The sequence below is a fragment of the Panthera onca genome, chromosome B2 (genome assembly GCF_046562875.1).
Source record: "Panthera onca isolate mPanOnc1 chromosome B2, mPanOnc1 haplotype 2, whole genome shotgun sequence".
Lineage (NCBI taxonomy): Eukaryota > Metazoa > Chordata > Mammalia > Carnivora > Felidae > Panthera > Panthera onca.
The window spans coordinates 3,604,977-3,617,620 of NC_138343.1; the positions used below are offsets into that span (position 1 = coordinate 3,604,977).

The 12,644-nt window shown below is 47.3% G+C and overlaps 2 non-coding genes across 2 annotated transcripts; one reads left to right on the forward strand and one right to left on the reverse strand.

Moving 5' to 3' along the window:
* The first annotated feature begins 2,862 nt into the window (after window positions 1–2,862).
* TRNAS-GCU (transfer RNA serine (anticodon GCU)) lies at window positions 2,863–2,944 on the forward strand. The gene has a single exon. It is a non-coding gene; the product is annotated as a tRNA-Ser (tRNA).
* A 4,465-nt stretch (window positions 2,945–7,409) lies between these two features.
* Window positions 7,410–7,482, reverse strand: TRNAR-UCG (transfer RNA arginine (anticodon UCG)). Its single transcript has one exon. It is a non-coding gene; the product is annotated as a tRNA-Arg (tRNA).
* Window positions 7,483–12,644: the final 5,162 nt, after the last annotated feature.

Below are 12,644 nucleotides of genomic sequence, written 5' to 3' on the forward strand. Positions count from 1 at the left end.
TTTCCTAGCCATTTTCAGCTTCTAGAGGTCTCTTCCCCGGATCACCTCTTGCTTCTGTGGTCACGTTTCCTATGATTAAGTCTGACCTTGCTTTGGGTGCTCTTGGAAAATCCAGGATAATCTCATCATTTCAAAATCCTCGATGTAATCGCATCTAGAAAGTGTCTTTTCCCAGGTAAGGTAATGTATTCATGGGTTCTGGGGATTGGGATGTGGGTCTATGTTAGAATGCATGACTCAGACTACCACAGCCTCTATTAACGAATGGCAAGTATCTACTAATGCTCTTTAGATTGATTCTATTGATCAGGACTTTTTTCCAAAGGTAAAATATGCATCCAGCTTCCAGACACGTCTTTTCTTCAACAGACACTCTTCTGTAAGGGCTCCATGGTGTAATGATTAGCATTTGAACCCAGATCTGGCAATCTTACGGTGCCTTGTGCTTTTACCTTCTCAATGGCATTCCCTCGCTGCCACGGGATCTCAGGGCCATCAGGCCTTCCTGACTTTGTGGGTTATTTGTTGTATAGATCCCAAAGCAGAGTGAGACCCGTCTGGCTCTGGCCTTCTGCTAGGACTCATACTTCGCAGGTAGCTCGTTTTTTCCTTTTGCTTAGTCACCAAGTGCTCTATTGAGAGGCATTGCTGGGACCTTCCCACTGGGAACATTCCTTCCAGGTCTTAGTGGTTATAGTTTTCCTTTATCTACCTTTCTTTACATCATGTTTTACAATTCCCGTCCTGACACTCCCAAGCCCAGATAAATTCTTTTTCTTTCCCGCAACATTTTAGACTTCGTCACTCACTTAAACTTAAAAACGGTGACAACTTTGTGCCTTTTACCTGTTGTATTATATGCACTGCCAAGGGATCCCTTTTCTCCACAGAGTTACCAACACTTGTTATCTGTTGACTTGATGATGATAGCCATTCTAATGGATGTGGGGTGCTTGTGGTTTTGACTTGCATTTCCCCGATTATTGGCGATGTTGAACAGGTTGGCCAGTTAGATGGTTTCTTTGGAGAAATGTTCCATAAAGGGAGGTCTACACAAAACGACGTCCAGAAGCCCAGGGAGCAGGAAGACGGAAGGCAAAGGCCGACAAGTCTAGTTGTTGGAGAAATGGTTTCTCAAGGGGATTTAGGGACAGATGCGTGTCTTGGGTGACCCCACCTCCTATGAGACCTGCTTTTATAGCCTTGGGGACTGGGAGCACACAGGGAGGACTTCCTGGAGGAGATGTTGGAGACTCACAGTTGTATCTCCAGAGCTGACTGAGGACATTGTGCCCGAAGGTGTACTTATCAGGGTGGGGTTGGACAGAAAGAATGTGAGTGTGTGTTGGGGGGGGGGGGAGGTGGGAGTGTGTCTGGGGGCCGTGCTCAGGAAGGCTTCAGGTCCCAGGGTGGCCGTCATAGCAGATCTGTCCAAGATGGTGCCAGTTTGGTCCATGCAAATGTCTATATGGTTCTCTGGCCATTTTTAAATAGGACTTGATTGTTGTTAAGTCCATTTTTAAATAGGACTTGAGTTGTATGAGTTCTTCCTCTATTTTGGGTATTAAATCCTCCTCCGATATATGGTTTGCAAATATTTTCTCCTATTCCGTAGTTTGCTCTCTCATTTTCTCGATGTCTTTTGCCCCGCAGACGCGTTAGTCCCACTTGTTGACTTTTTTCTTTTGTTTGTGCTATTGGTGTCTTGTCCAAAAAAATCGTTGCTGAAATAAATGTCAAGGAGTTTTTCCCCTTATGTTTCCTTCTAGGAGTTTTATGGTTTCTGGTCTTATATCTATGTCTTTAATCCAATTCCTGTTAATTTTTGTGAGTGCTGTGAGATAGAGACGTCCACTTTCAGTTTTCTGCATATGCTTATCCAAGCATGGATCCATCCAGGATTTGGCTTATATCCCATATGAAGCTTGCGTGGCCTCGAAGATGTTGCTCTACATTCTGTCTGTACCAAGGTTGTTGACGTTTTTTTTGTTTTTGTTTTTAATCATGAAAGACTGTTGTGTTTCGTCAACAATCTGGCAGACAGAGGTGAAACGTGAAGGCATGTTTGTTTTAATAAGGTCTTTAAAAACACCCCTTTAACTGAGATTCCCCAAGATCCCTGGAGGCGTGTGCTCTTCCTTGGGGCCGCTGCAACAGACCCCTGATCCACCTGCCGGCGTGTTCCCGGGGATCTGTGGCCGGGGGGGCATCGAAATAGGCAAAAAAAAAAAAAAAAAAAAAAAAAAAAAAAGTACATTTTTAAAAATCAAACGTACTGTACGAAACAAACAAAACAAATAGAACCAACACAGAACACAGCTCCCTCGGATGGTCCTACGATCCTTCCATACAGTCCAAAAATCTTTGGCGTGACATTCGGGACAGGTTACAGTTTGACTTTCACGCCTTCCTTCCAGCTCTCGCCCAGTCACCCTCCAGGACTTCCTGGAGAGGTGACTGTTTCTAAGAAGCGCTCATGGTGCCCGGGACGGCCATCCTCCTGGGAATCCTGCCGAGGAATCTCCCGCGCTAATAGACGCAATCCGTGGTTCCGATGTACGGGCCCTAAGAGGGACGACGAAATCCAGTTAGATTTTTAGAACCAAAGCAGTCATTAACTCCGTTCCGCCGTCAGAGGCTCCCGTGTTTCCTTAGGAAGAGTGTTTTGTTTCTCTTCGGGTCCGCATCCTCCTCCCCCGGACGTTAGTCTCTTCTTTATTTTGTTTTTCGCTTTGTCAAGGTAAGAGGGCCCCTTCCAGGGAGCAAAGGGATCCACTTCATGAATAACACAGCGGGAATGACAAAAATAGACCTGTGCGCGTGACAGCAACATAATATTTATCCGAGACGCCACCAGCGGGTGACGAGGTGGCCGAGTGGTTAAGGCGATGGACTGCTAATCCATTGTGCTCTGCACGCGTGGGTTCGAATCCCATCCTCGTCGCGGCTGTTCCCCTGCGGCCAGGGCAGTGAGGTTTTAGCTCTTTGCGAGCGAGAGGGGTGGCCCGATCTTGTTGGCAGCCCTTGTAGGGAAAGAAACGGAAACGGTAACTTTGGCAATTTGCAACTTACCCGTTTAACCGTTTTACAGAGGGGTCGGAGGGTGGATTTGCTCCCATCGCCTCGATGGGAACGGCCGCCCGAAACTCCGGTCCCGGAGCCCGCGTCTTCCTTCGCGGGTCAGCCACTCGGCCCCTCCGGCCCGCGGTCCCGACGGAGGTCGCAGGCCGGTTCCCTGCGCCCCCGCGCCGCCGTGACCTCACGTCTCCCAGCTGAGGTCCGGCCGCCAGTGCGGGTGCCGGCGCACAGGTGATGCTGGCGCCCCCTTCCGGCAAAAGGTCCTTTTGCAAGCCCCACCTCGCACGTACCTTTCGCGTAAATTCGCAAAGAAAAGCAATTCTCTAATTTTTTTTTTTTTTTAAAGTAGAATCCTAGTCCATCAGGGGGCTTGAACTCACGACCGCGAGATGGAGAGTCACGTGCTCTACCGTCTGAGCCAGTCAGGCGCCCCGCCGTCATTCTCCATTTTGTGTTTTGGCTGAAAGAGTTTAAATCAAAGATCTTTTCCAAGGGCCCCAGCCTCTATTCGTTTCTCCCTTCTTTGCTCACCTTCTGCCATTTGCATCTCAACTGTGGCACATAATCCCATAAAATCTCCGCCGTCACCTGTTTTCACTTTACTATGAACTAGGCAGCAAGGGTCGGGTATACCGCGTACAACGACACAATCTGTAGGGACTGTAGAGATGATCTCTTTGAAAACTCCCCCCTCTGTCACCTGTCTCCATTTTACAGATGAGGAAACTAAGGTAGAAACCAAGCCAACTGTTTTAAAAAACTCATATAACGGGCCTTTCCTTATTAAGGTTCGGGCGGACCAAGTTCTTCGGGTGATGAGATCTTTCCAATATGTTCCGATCTTGCAACTGACACTGTGACTTTTGATATCTAGAAAATTCTTAAGTACATTTGTCATGAGCCAGCGGATCTTCGAAAAACCTCACGAGGACTGAGGCCCACGGAGCACAAAATCTGAAGCAGTATCTGATTTTGAATTTTATCTAAGAATATCTGGCTTATATGGTATATGTAGTTTGGAGATGGTTTACAAACTCCTAAATGAAAGAAAGCATCAGACCGTTAAAAATTAGATGAAAAAAATCGCAAAAGAAACCCTGATAAAGTTCCTAAGTAAAAATTAAAAACTACCACATGGCCCAAGACACCCCGTATCTAAACAAAACCATAGCATGGTAAAATACAGCAAACCGGAACAGTTTGTTACTCTTATGACATGCAGAGCATATGTTCAACTTTTTAATCCATCTTTCCTTAGCCTGGCTAAGTGATGGACGAAGGGAAGATACCTCATAAAAGTTAATTGGCTTCATCTCAGTGATATTTAATGCTTCAAAATTCAAGATAATTGATCTGCCAAGACCTACGAAGGACACACTGTGGTTGATCAAAGTTGGATTTGTTGTCTTGTTACAAGGAGGGGGGCAAAATATGGTGATCTATTAAGTGACTCGGTTACTCGATGGTTGGGTACCTTAATAGTTTTTGTCTCCAAGGTGAGAGGATCAAAGCAAGACGAGAGCTAAAATGGGTTTGAAAAAATGCAGTAGTCCCTCACGTGAGCCAGGGAAGGAGGGGAGGTTTGGTAACTTTCGTTACATGCGCAACGTTATTGCTTTTCATCTGCGTTCATTGCTTTTCATCTGCGTTCAGACATGATTACGGACAGTGTTTTGTTTTCATCTTGCTTCGTCATGGTCACAAAGTGGCCTTGCCTGTGGTTGATGTCCCTGGAAATTATTTATGTTCAACAGGAATTTCCTAGGGCTTAGCTGGGAACGCCAGGCCAGCTCCTAGCAACACTAAGGCTGAGCTCTGAGCGTCAGACCAGTTCCTGGCTGTCAGTGGCTACTCTTCTCTTTCTCAAAGTGTGTAGAATTCATACACGTGAGAACTCATTTTTAATATGGAATATTCAGATAAAAGGAAAGGATGAATAATTGCTAAAATTCAAAATCAGCACAGAGCCCAAAGTGGGGCTTGAACTCACAGAGCATGAGATCACCACATGAGCCAAAGTCAGAAGCTCAACCAACTGAGCCACCCAGGTGCCCCTTGTTCCTGTCTTTATCCGAGTCCTTTGCCTCGTAACTAACTCCTCAGTTCCTCTTCAAGAGATGGAGTGTCGTCCCTTGTCTCTGGGCTGGGGCCTGAGGATGACTTGGGTCAATGAGATATTAGACACAAGTCAAGCAGGGCCTTTAAATACGTTTGCCATCTTCGTGAGAGGACGTCCCCTCCAGGGAGCGGCTGCGATTTCACTCATGGTCCCAAAAGGAACATGCTTCAAACTCACCAGAGCCCCTGCAGCAGGGGGCCGAGGAGCCAAGTGGAGGTGTACCCGCAGCTCAAAAATACAGCCTTCGGTTAAGCTTGGCTTAGGTCATTCACCTTCAGACGCTTGAGTAATAAATGCTTACTGGAGTGTCTTCTACGCGTTTGGGTTTTGTGTGTTTGTTACGGGGCAGTAGCTGACTGCGACATGCAGTCTTTGCTGCTTCCCGGTCATGATACAAATCCTGACACTTTCAAAACTATCTTTTCTAATATATCCTATAATTTACTTATAGATTATATAATCCACTTATTCCCCTCTGTGTTTTCTGCGTTGTTCCCTTCCCCTCGCCCTCTCCCCGACACCAGGTCTCTTAAGGACACGGGCTTTTGCATACTTTGTTTACTGTGATCCTAGGAACTTAGATCCTATATCCTAGAAGCTTAGTGCGCTCCATAAACACATATTACACTTAGGAGTCTGTTCTGCCCCTGTCCAGCAGGGCCCAACGCCCTGTGTTTGTAATCCACATCCAGGAATCTTTCTTCTTTATTTCTGTTCTTCCAGCCACTTTTCCCATCCATCTCCAGCGAGTGTTATTTGTTTTCTGAATCCCCTTCTCAAAGCGGAAAAGCTTACACATCTATTGGGGGGCCCATATATTCTTATTCTCGGGATTTGGGGACAAGCCCCTAAGCTCCAATGACCATTTAAAGCTCGGGATGTCTGCAGATGGCCCTGTTGTTTTTGATTTTCTTCTCTTTGACACTTTCTGCTCTGGAAAGGCTGTCTACTCCTTTTGGTATCCTTTGCTGTGAACGCAGGAGAAACGGAAAGAAAAAGAAGAAAGAGGGAAAGAATTTGTATCAGGGACATTTTTGTCTTCTTGGATCAGGATTTCTACTTCCATGAATCTCCTGGAGAAGGTGTGGGTGAAAAAAGTCAGTGCAGAGGGTTAAATGCCAATCCGGTCGGGAGGGGGAAGGTTTTGCGTATTCCCAGGAAACCAGAAACATGCGAGCAACTTAAATGTTTCTTAACCATAACTTTATTTGGTTCTTTTGAGATGATATCCTTTCTCTGGCTTAGAAAGGGATACTTAGTGTCAATGGTATATTTTGTGAGGAAGGAGGCAGTGAGTGGTTTCTTAGGACATTAACGCACTGCAACTTTTTCTCCTCTGAGAAATCTCAACCTCTGGGAACTGGCGCTCAGGCCGCAACTTTGCTTTACAATTTGGACTCAACAGCTGTCTAGAGAAACCCAGAGTCATACCAGAGGCCTAAAAGAGAGGCTGGGGAGAGGAAGAGGTAATTATTCCCTTGTTTTAACAGTGCTCTGACCTAGCAAAGACATTCATGCGCTCATGTGATTTGGACAGACTTTCACCAGGAAGTCAAGAATTGGAAATCACTCTTTGTTCATCCTAAAGTTTCAGATTCAGTTATTTAGGCACAAAAATGTGTTTTTTTTTTCTTTGTGTGTGTGTGTGTGTGTGTGTGTGTGTGTGTGTACTTTGCACCACTATCTCCTTCTGTCTTCCTGTTTGCCCGCACACTCTGGAAACAGCTGGGTTCTTTTCTAGACCTTAATTTTTCCGTTCTGTAATTCAGGTTTGCGTATGACCTGTTCTCATCCTTTTGATGGCAACACAAGGGGAGGCAAAAAGGCAGTTAAGAGGGGAAAAGGAGGGTAAGAGTGAAAACCAGTAACACAGGCTGCAGCGGCAGCCGGAACCTCCAAGGACGCACAGACTCAGCCCCGAAGAGAAAGAGACCAGAGAAGAGATTCGGGGACAAACGACAGGTTCCCACGGTGCCGGCCCCTGGGCCCCGCGTCAGTCTGAGGCTCAGCGCTTTTGCTTTACAGATCCGACTCCCCTGGAAACACTGGTCCTTCCAAGGCTTTTGAGAATGGCCTGTTGAGGGTAGGAAACGGGTTTGCAAAACAGGTGACAGGTGGTCCCTCCCACCGCGTGAGATATGGCCACTTGGGGGGGGGGGGGAAAGGAGAGTAAATGCATTAAAAAAAAAAAAAAAAAAAAAAGAGCCAGCGCTAACCACGAAGGGATTCGAACCCTCAATCTTCTGATCCGAAGTCAGACGCCTTATCCGTTAGGCCACGTGGTCCCCCAGTACGCGTGCGTGTCGCAATACTTGGAAAGTATAATGAGCTTTCCGCCGGGTCCTGAGTCTCAAAAGAGCGCGCCCGCCGCCCGCGCTTTCTACACTAGATTACCCGGGTTATTTGAGGCCCCGGAGTCGGGACTCACCGCGGGTAGGATCTGACAATTATGATGGGTACAGCGTGGGGAGAAAAGTCACTCCCATTCCCACTCCCGAGCTGAAAACCTGTTCGTGGGACCGAAGAGATGCCAAAGCAGCGCCTCTCGTCTGCATCCAGGGATAGAAGCGAACTCAGAGCGTCTTCCCTGTTAATATTCCGCCACAGTCACTCGTCTCAGACCCTCGGTGCCGGGCCGCCCGCCGGCCCGGCGATCGTGTCACCGCCCCCACAAGGCAGTCAGCACCCGCACCGGCGTCCTTGTCGCTATCTTGCAGGCCCCGGGGCCTAACAAGTCTCCCCTGCCCACACTCTGGTACTCTGCGATCGTTGTCACCTGCCACCAGAGCGCTTGTCACAGCGTGTCTCTATCTGGAGAAGAAGAGCGTGCTTTTTGTTGGTGTCGCTTAGGCCCTTGGAGTGGTCCAGCCTCATTGATATTATTTGAGGTTCCCGTACATGAAGAGAGAAACACTGTCGCGTTGTCACAGACATGGTTAACGAGTTTTACATTTGGTAGATGACTCAACACCGGAACGTGTTGCAATAAAACCATTCTATGGCCGAGGTGTTTATAGAATTGATGATGCTCTGTAGAGTGCTCGGCCCAATAAAGTGGAAGAGATTTACACTTATATTTTGGATGGCTTCTTTCGAGTTCATCAGTGAATCTGTGTGACCTTGCTTAAGGATACTGTCGACAATCTACACACGCTGCATTTCCTTAATTTTCTTAAGTCCCAGACCTTGGGAGCACTGGCCCTCTTGGCTCATTTGTGATAGATCTTGGCTTGTGTTGACTAGTAAATCAGCAGCTTCCGGAGCACAGACATGGGATTCTTTACGTAGTCCTTCTTTCCCTGTCCATGGAATAACATCAGGCAAATAGTAGGAGCTCAATAAACATGTGCTCAATCTCTCACATACATATTTTTTGGGAATTTTGCCATCGCCTCTAATGTGGGGATTATGGAGCTCAAAGATTCCTTCATCCAGCAAAAATCTGACTACGGATTTGTCCCGGTGGAGACCTGACCCGGTGGAGACATGATCTACGGGAAGATTCCCCAGCGAGGATATCCAGCCCAAAGAATTGTTTTGTTTATTTATTTTGAGAGAGAGCAAGCGAGCAGGGGAAGGGTGGAGAGAACCCCAAGAGGGCTCCACGTTGCCAGTGCAGAGTGAGACGTGGGGCTGGAACTCAGCCGCCGAGCTGAAAAACCAGGGGGCGGTTGCCAAAGAATTTTTGCGGATGACTGGTGTCTCAGTTTCCATGACATTTCCCCTCAGGCATCAACACGGTTTCTGGTGAGACCCGAGGGACCTATATCCCAGATACCTGTGGTGGGAGATGATGGTGAAAACTTTGGACATTTGATGGTTGTTGACCAGAAACGTGCTGCTGATATGGGCCTGGTTATGGGACAGAGGCCAGTGAAGGCTGAGTTGGGGTTCGGTCCGTCTGTCACGTTCACCTGCCTGTTTGCAGGGGTGTGCAGATGTTTTGGCCTCCTGGTCTAGCGTGCTTTACGGGTCATTTTCTCCTCCCTTGGCAACGATCACGTTCGCCAAGTTCCAAGATGTTAGTACGCTTATTCTTGTCTGTGAATGGAGAGGCTGAAGAAATGATTTTTTAAAACCGCATACGTTATGAAAGACATTGTTGCATAGTTTGCAATGAAACCAAAAACCAACACCCCCCCTCCCCTGCATAAAAAACAAAACAAAAATAGTCAAAGATCAGGCCACCAACTTGAAAATTCCAGAGATTTTCTTTCTTTTTAAACAAATTTTTTTATGTTTATTTATTTCAGAGACAGAGAGAGACAGAGCATGAGGGGGGGAGGGGCAGAGAGAGAGGGAGACACAGAATCTGAAGCCGACTCCAGGCTCAGAGCTGTCAGCACAGAGCCCGACGCGGGGGTCGAACTCATGAACTGTGAGATCATGACCTGAACCGAAGTCGGTCGCTCAACAGACTGAGCCACCCAGGCGCCCCTCCGGAGATTTTTTTTCTACTGAGAAAATGTGATCCTATTACTCCTTTGATCAAAACTGGTGGTGGTTTCTTACTGCCCATAGACAAATTCGAAACCTGCTTGCACTGCACCTTCCCTTCCTTATGCCTGGCCCTTTCCCTATCGCTTCTGCCACAACTCAGAATTCCAGTGTAGGCCCGAAAATTTCCAGGGCTCCTTTGACATCTTTGAGCCCAAACGGCCTGTGCATTTGCCTCTTCTCACAAGATAAGACCTCGGGCCCGTTCCTCTGTCCAGGTACATCCCGTCAGCCCCTCAGCCTCATGGGTTTCCCTCTCTGTCAGTCCTGGAAGCTGTTAAAATAAGCCAATCGATCTTTTGGAGGGAACCAGGGGTCGCTCTGCCCCCTGGTTACTATGAGGCTTACCTCCCGCAGCCCTTGGTGGCTCACTCGATTGGAGATTGTAGCCGAGCCACCTTGTGCGGCATGCGGTGCCCTCCCCTTCCAGGCTGTGAGTGCTTGTGACCGGAAACGGCTACTAACTCATCTGTCCAGCGTCGAGCATGGCCTGTCCGGCCGTCTGGTGTACTGTGGGGGGCAGACCGCCTCCAGCTACGGGGTGAATGGGAGGTGATCTGAATACAGCCACTTTGCTGAATACAGCAATCTCTCTCCCCTCCATGTTCGATCGCACTGAATGCTTTATAGTTCTTTAGAAACCCTCAACCGTTACGCCTCCTTGGGCTTGTTTCCCCCCCCACCCCCCGCCAATCTGGAAGCCTCTTCCTGGCTGCCTGCTAAGCTCTTATTCAAGTTGGGACTCAAAATCTGCCACCTTTCCCGACTTGGGCCATTGCCAGGGCAAGGGTGATGCTGCGAATCTATTTCACTCGGATTCCACAGATCTCTGTAATCGCGGTGACGTCCCTCTGTCAAACTCTGGAATGTTCACACGGTTACTGGGAAATGATGTTATTCTATGCACCTGAGGCGGTGGGGCACTATGAAGCAAGTTGTCAGCTTATTTGAAGTAAACTTGGAAATTGCTGACACGTAGCTGGTGTGGGGTAGGTGTGGCAGGTAGGTGACCGGCTCCCTTCCAGAACTCGGGCTCCAGGACTCAAGTGGACTTTGTTTGGCAACCACAGCTTTCACTGGTGCCTGTAGCTCACAGCGCGAGAGGAGAAGAGTGTGCGCATCATCTCTGAAGACGGAGGCCGAGAGAGACTTCTCTTGTCTTTGCTCGTGCGTATCTTTGTCCCTCTGTGTCTGCACTCTTCCCTTTGCTGTCATAAATCTTAGCTTTGAGTACATGTTGAGTCATGTGAGTCCTTCTGGAAAATCACTCAACTAGTGGGTGATCGTGGGGCTATCAGAAAGCGTCATTTTCCCTTCTTCCCGCTGCACTTTGTGCATAACCTTTTAAAAGAAATATCTTATTGTACTATACATACTTGTATACTTGTTTAAAAGCATGTCTAGACTGTAGGTTACTCGAACACTTCATGCTTAGCACAGTATCACGTTGAAACAGGGTGCTGTCAAAAACAAAACAAAACAAAACAAAAAAAAAACCCCCACCAGACACTGAATAGAAGCGAGGCCGGGCCAAACCTGATCTCCTGATCTTAAGGAGAAAAGTGTAGAGAATGGCCCCGAACAAAGGTAGCAGTGAGCTTCTATGGATTTTAGCAAGTCAGAATAGGTCATTATTTAGTTAACCAATTGCAATTTACAGCATTTCATGGTGGCCAATTCTATTGTGACACAGAGACCTTAGTTTTGGTGGGAACCTATCAATTTAAAGTTCTTTGTCCTAAGAGGGTTTAAAATGACCAACTGTAGTTAGACACCTAAGATACTGCGGGGCAGTGAGTTGGTGAATTTTTACATGTTGGTCTTCCCTGGCCAGATCTTGGTAGAAGGGGTGGGGGAGCGTTTTGCAGCCTAAGGTATCTATTTAGCAAGCAGGCAAAGTTACAGCCACATAGGGCGGTCAATTTCCATATTAGGGAACTACAAAAGCTATTATCTCAATTATTCATGAAAGGTGAGTTTAAGCTGAACTTATATACAATAAGCTTTCTGATATCTTGTAAGTTGACCTATTACAACGTAAGTATATGAACAGGGATCTTTTCTGAGAGAAATATAGAACATACACTTTAAACATGAGCATAGAGAGCACCTCTGTTGGAGACTGGTAAAGGGAGGCAGGCGGTAGAAACACATTTACCAGCATCAACCACATAAGTGGTTTTCCCAGGTCAGCGTTCAATCGTGGCCATCAAAACTTTGCACTCTGTCTCAAACTGCTACTTATTTATTCCAAAGTTTCCGACTCTGGTAGTTGCAAAGATTTGGCGCTGGGAGGGCCCAGCAGATTGGTCTATGGCTTTAGCCACGTGGCCACAGCTCACTAACAAGTAGAGCTTTTCTGAATTACATACAGAAGGAAAGAAAACGCCTTCTCTCGGCTTCCATCCCTGTCCTCACCCTTACACTCAGCTTATTTTAGCGTTTTCCCAGGTTCATAGGGCAATGGGACTGTCACGATCCCTTTGGCAACCACTAGAAATATAGCTTGTGGTGGGGGAACATCTTAATTAATGATAACTGAGTATCCATGACCGACGGTCTTTTTCTCTCTGGAGAAGGTAAACAGTTTCACGTTTATTTTCAGGAAATAATTTTCACTCCAGAATGAAGCAAAACAGGCTCTATTTTCTTCCCCTACTGTGAAACGAGGCTACAGAAACTAAAAAGTTGCAGGAAAAAAAAGCAGATAGCAGAGGATGGTTTCGGTCCATCGACCTCTGGGTTATGGGCCCAGCACGCTTCCGCTGCGCCACTCTGCTCTCCGGCGAAATACGACTCCTAATAATGGTCTTCACTCTGTTCAGAGGCGATTACTGACACTGGAAAAACCCACGTTGAGGTCGCCGGTTCAACACCTCGGTTACCACAAACTGCCAATTCTCTTCGGAACAATATCGCTACCAGAATCAGAGAGAACAAAGCCAGAGGC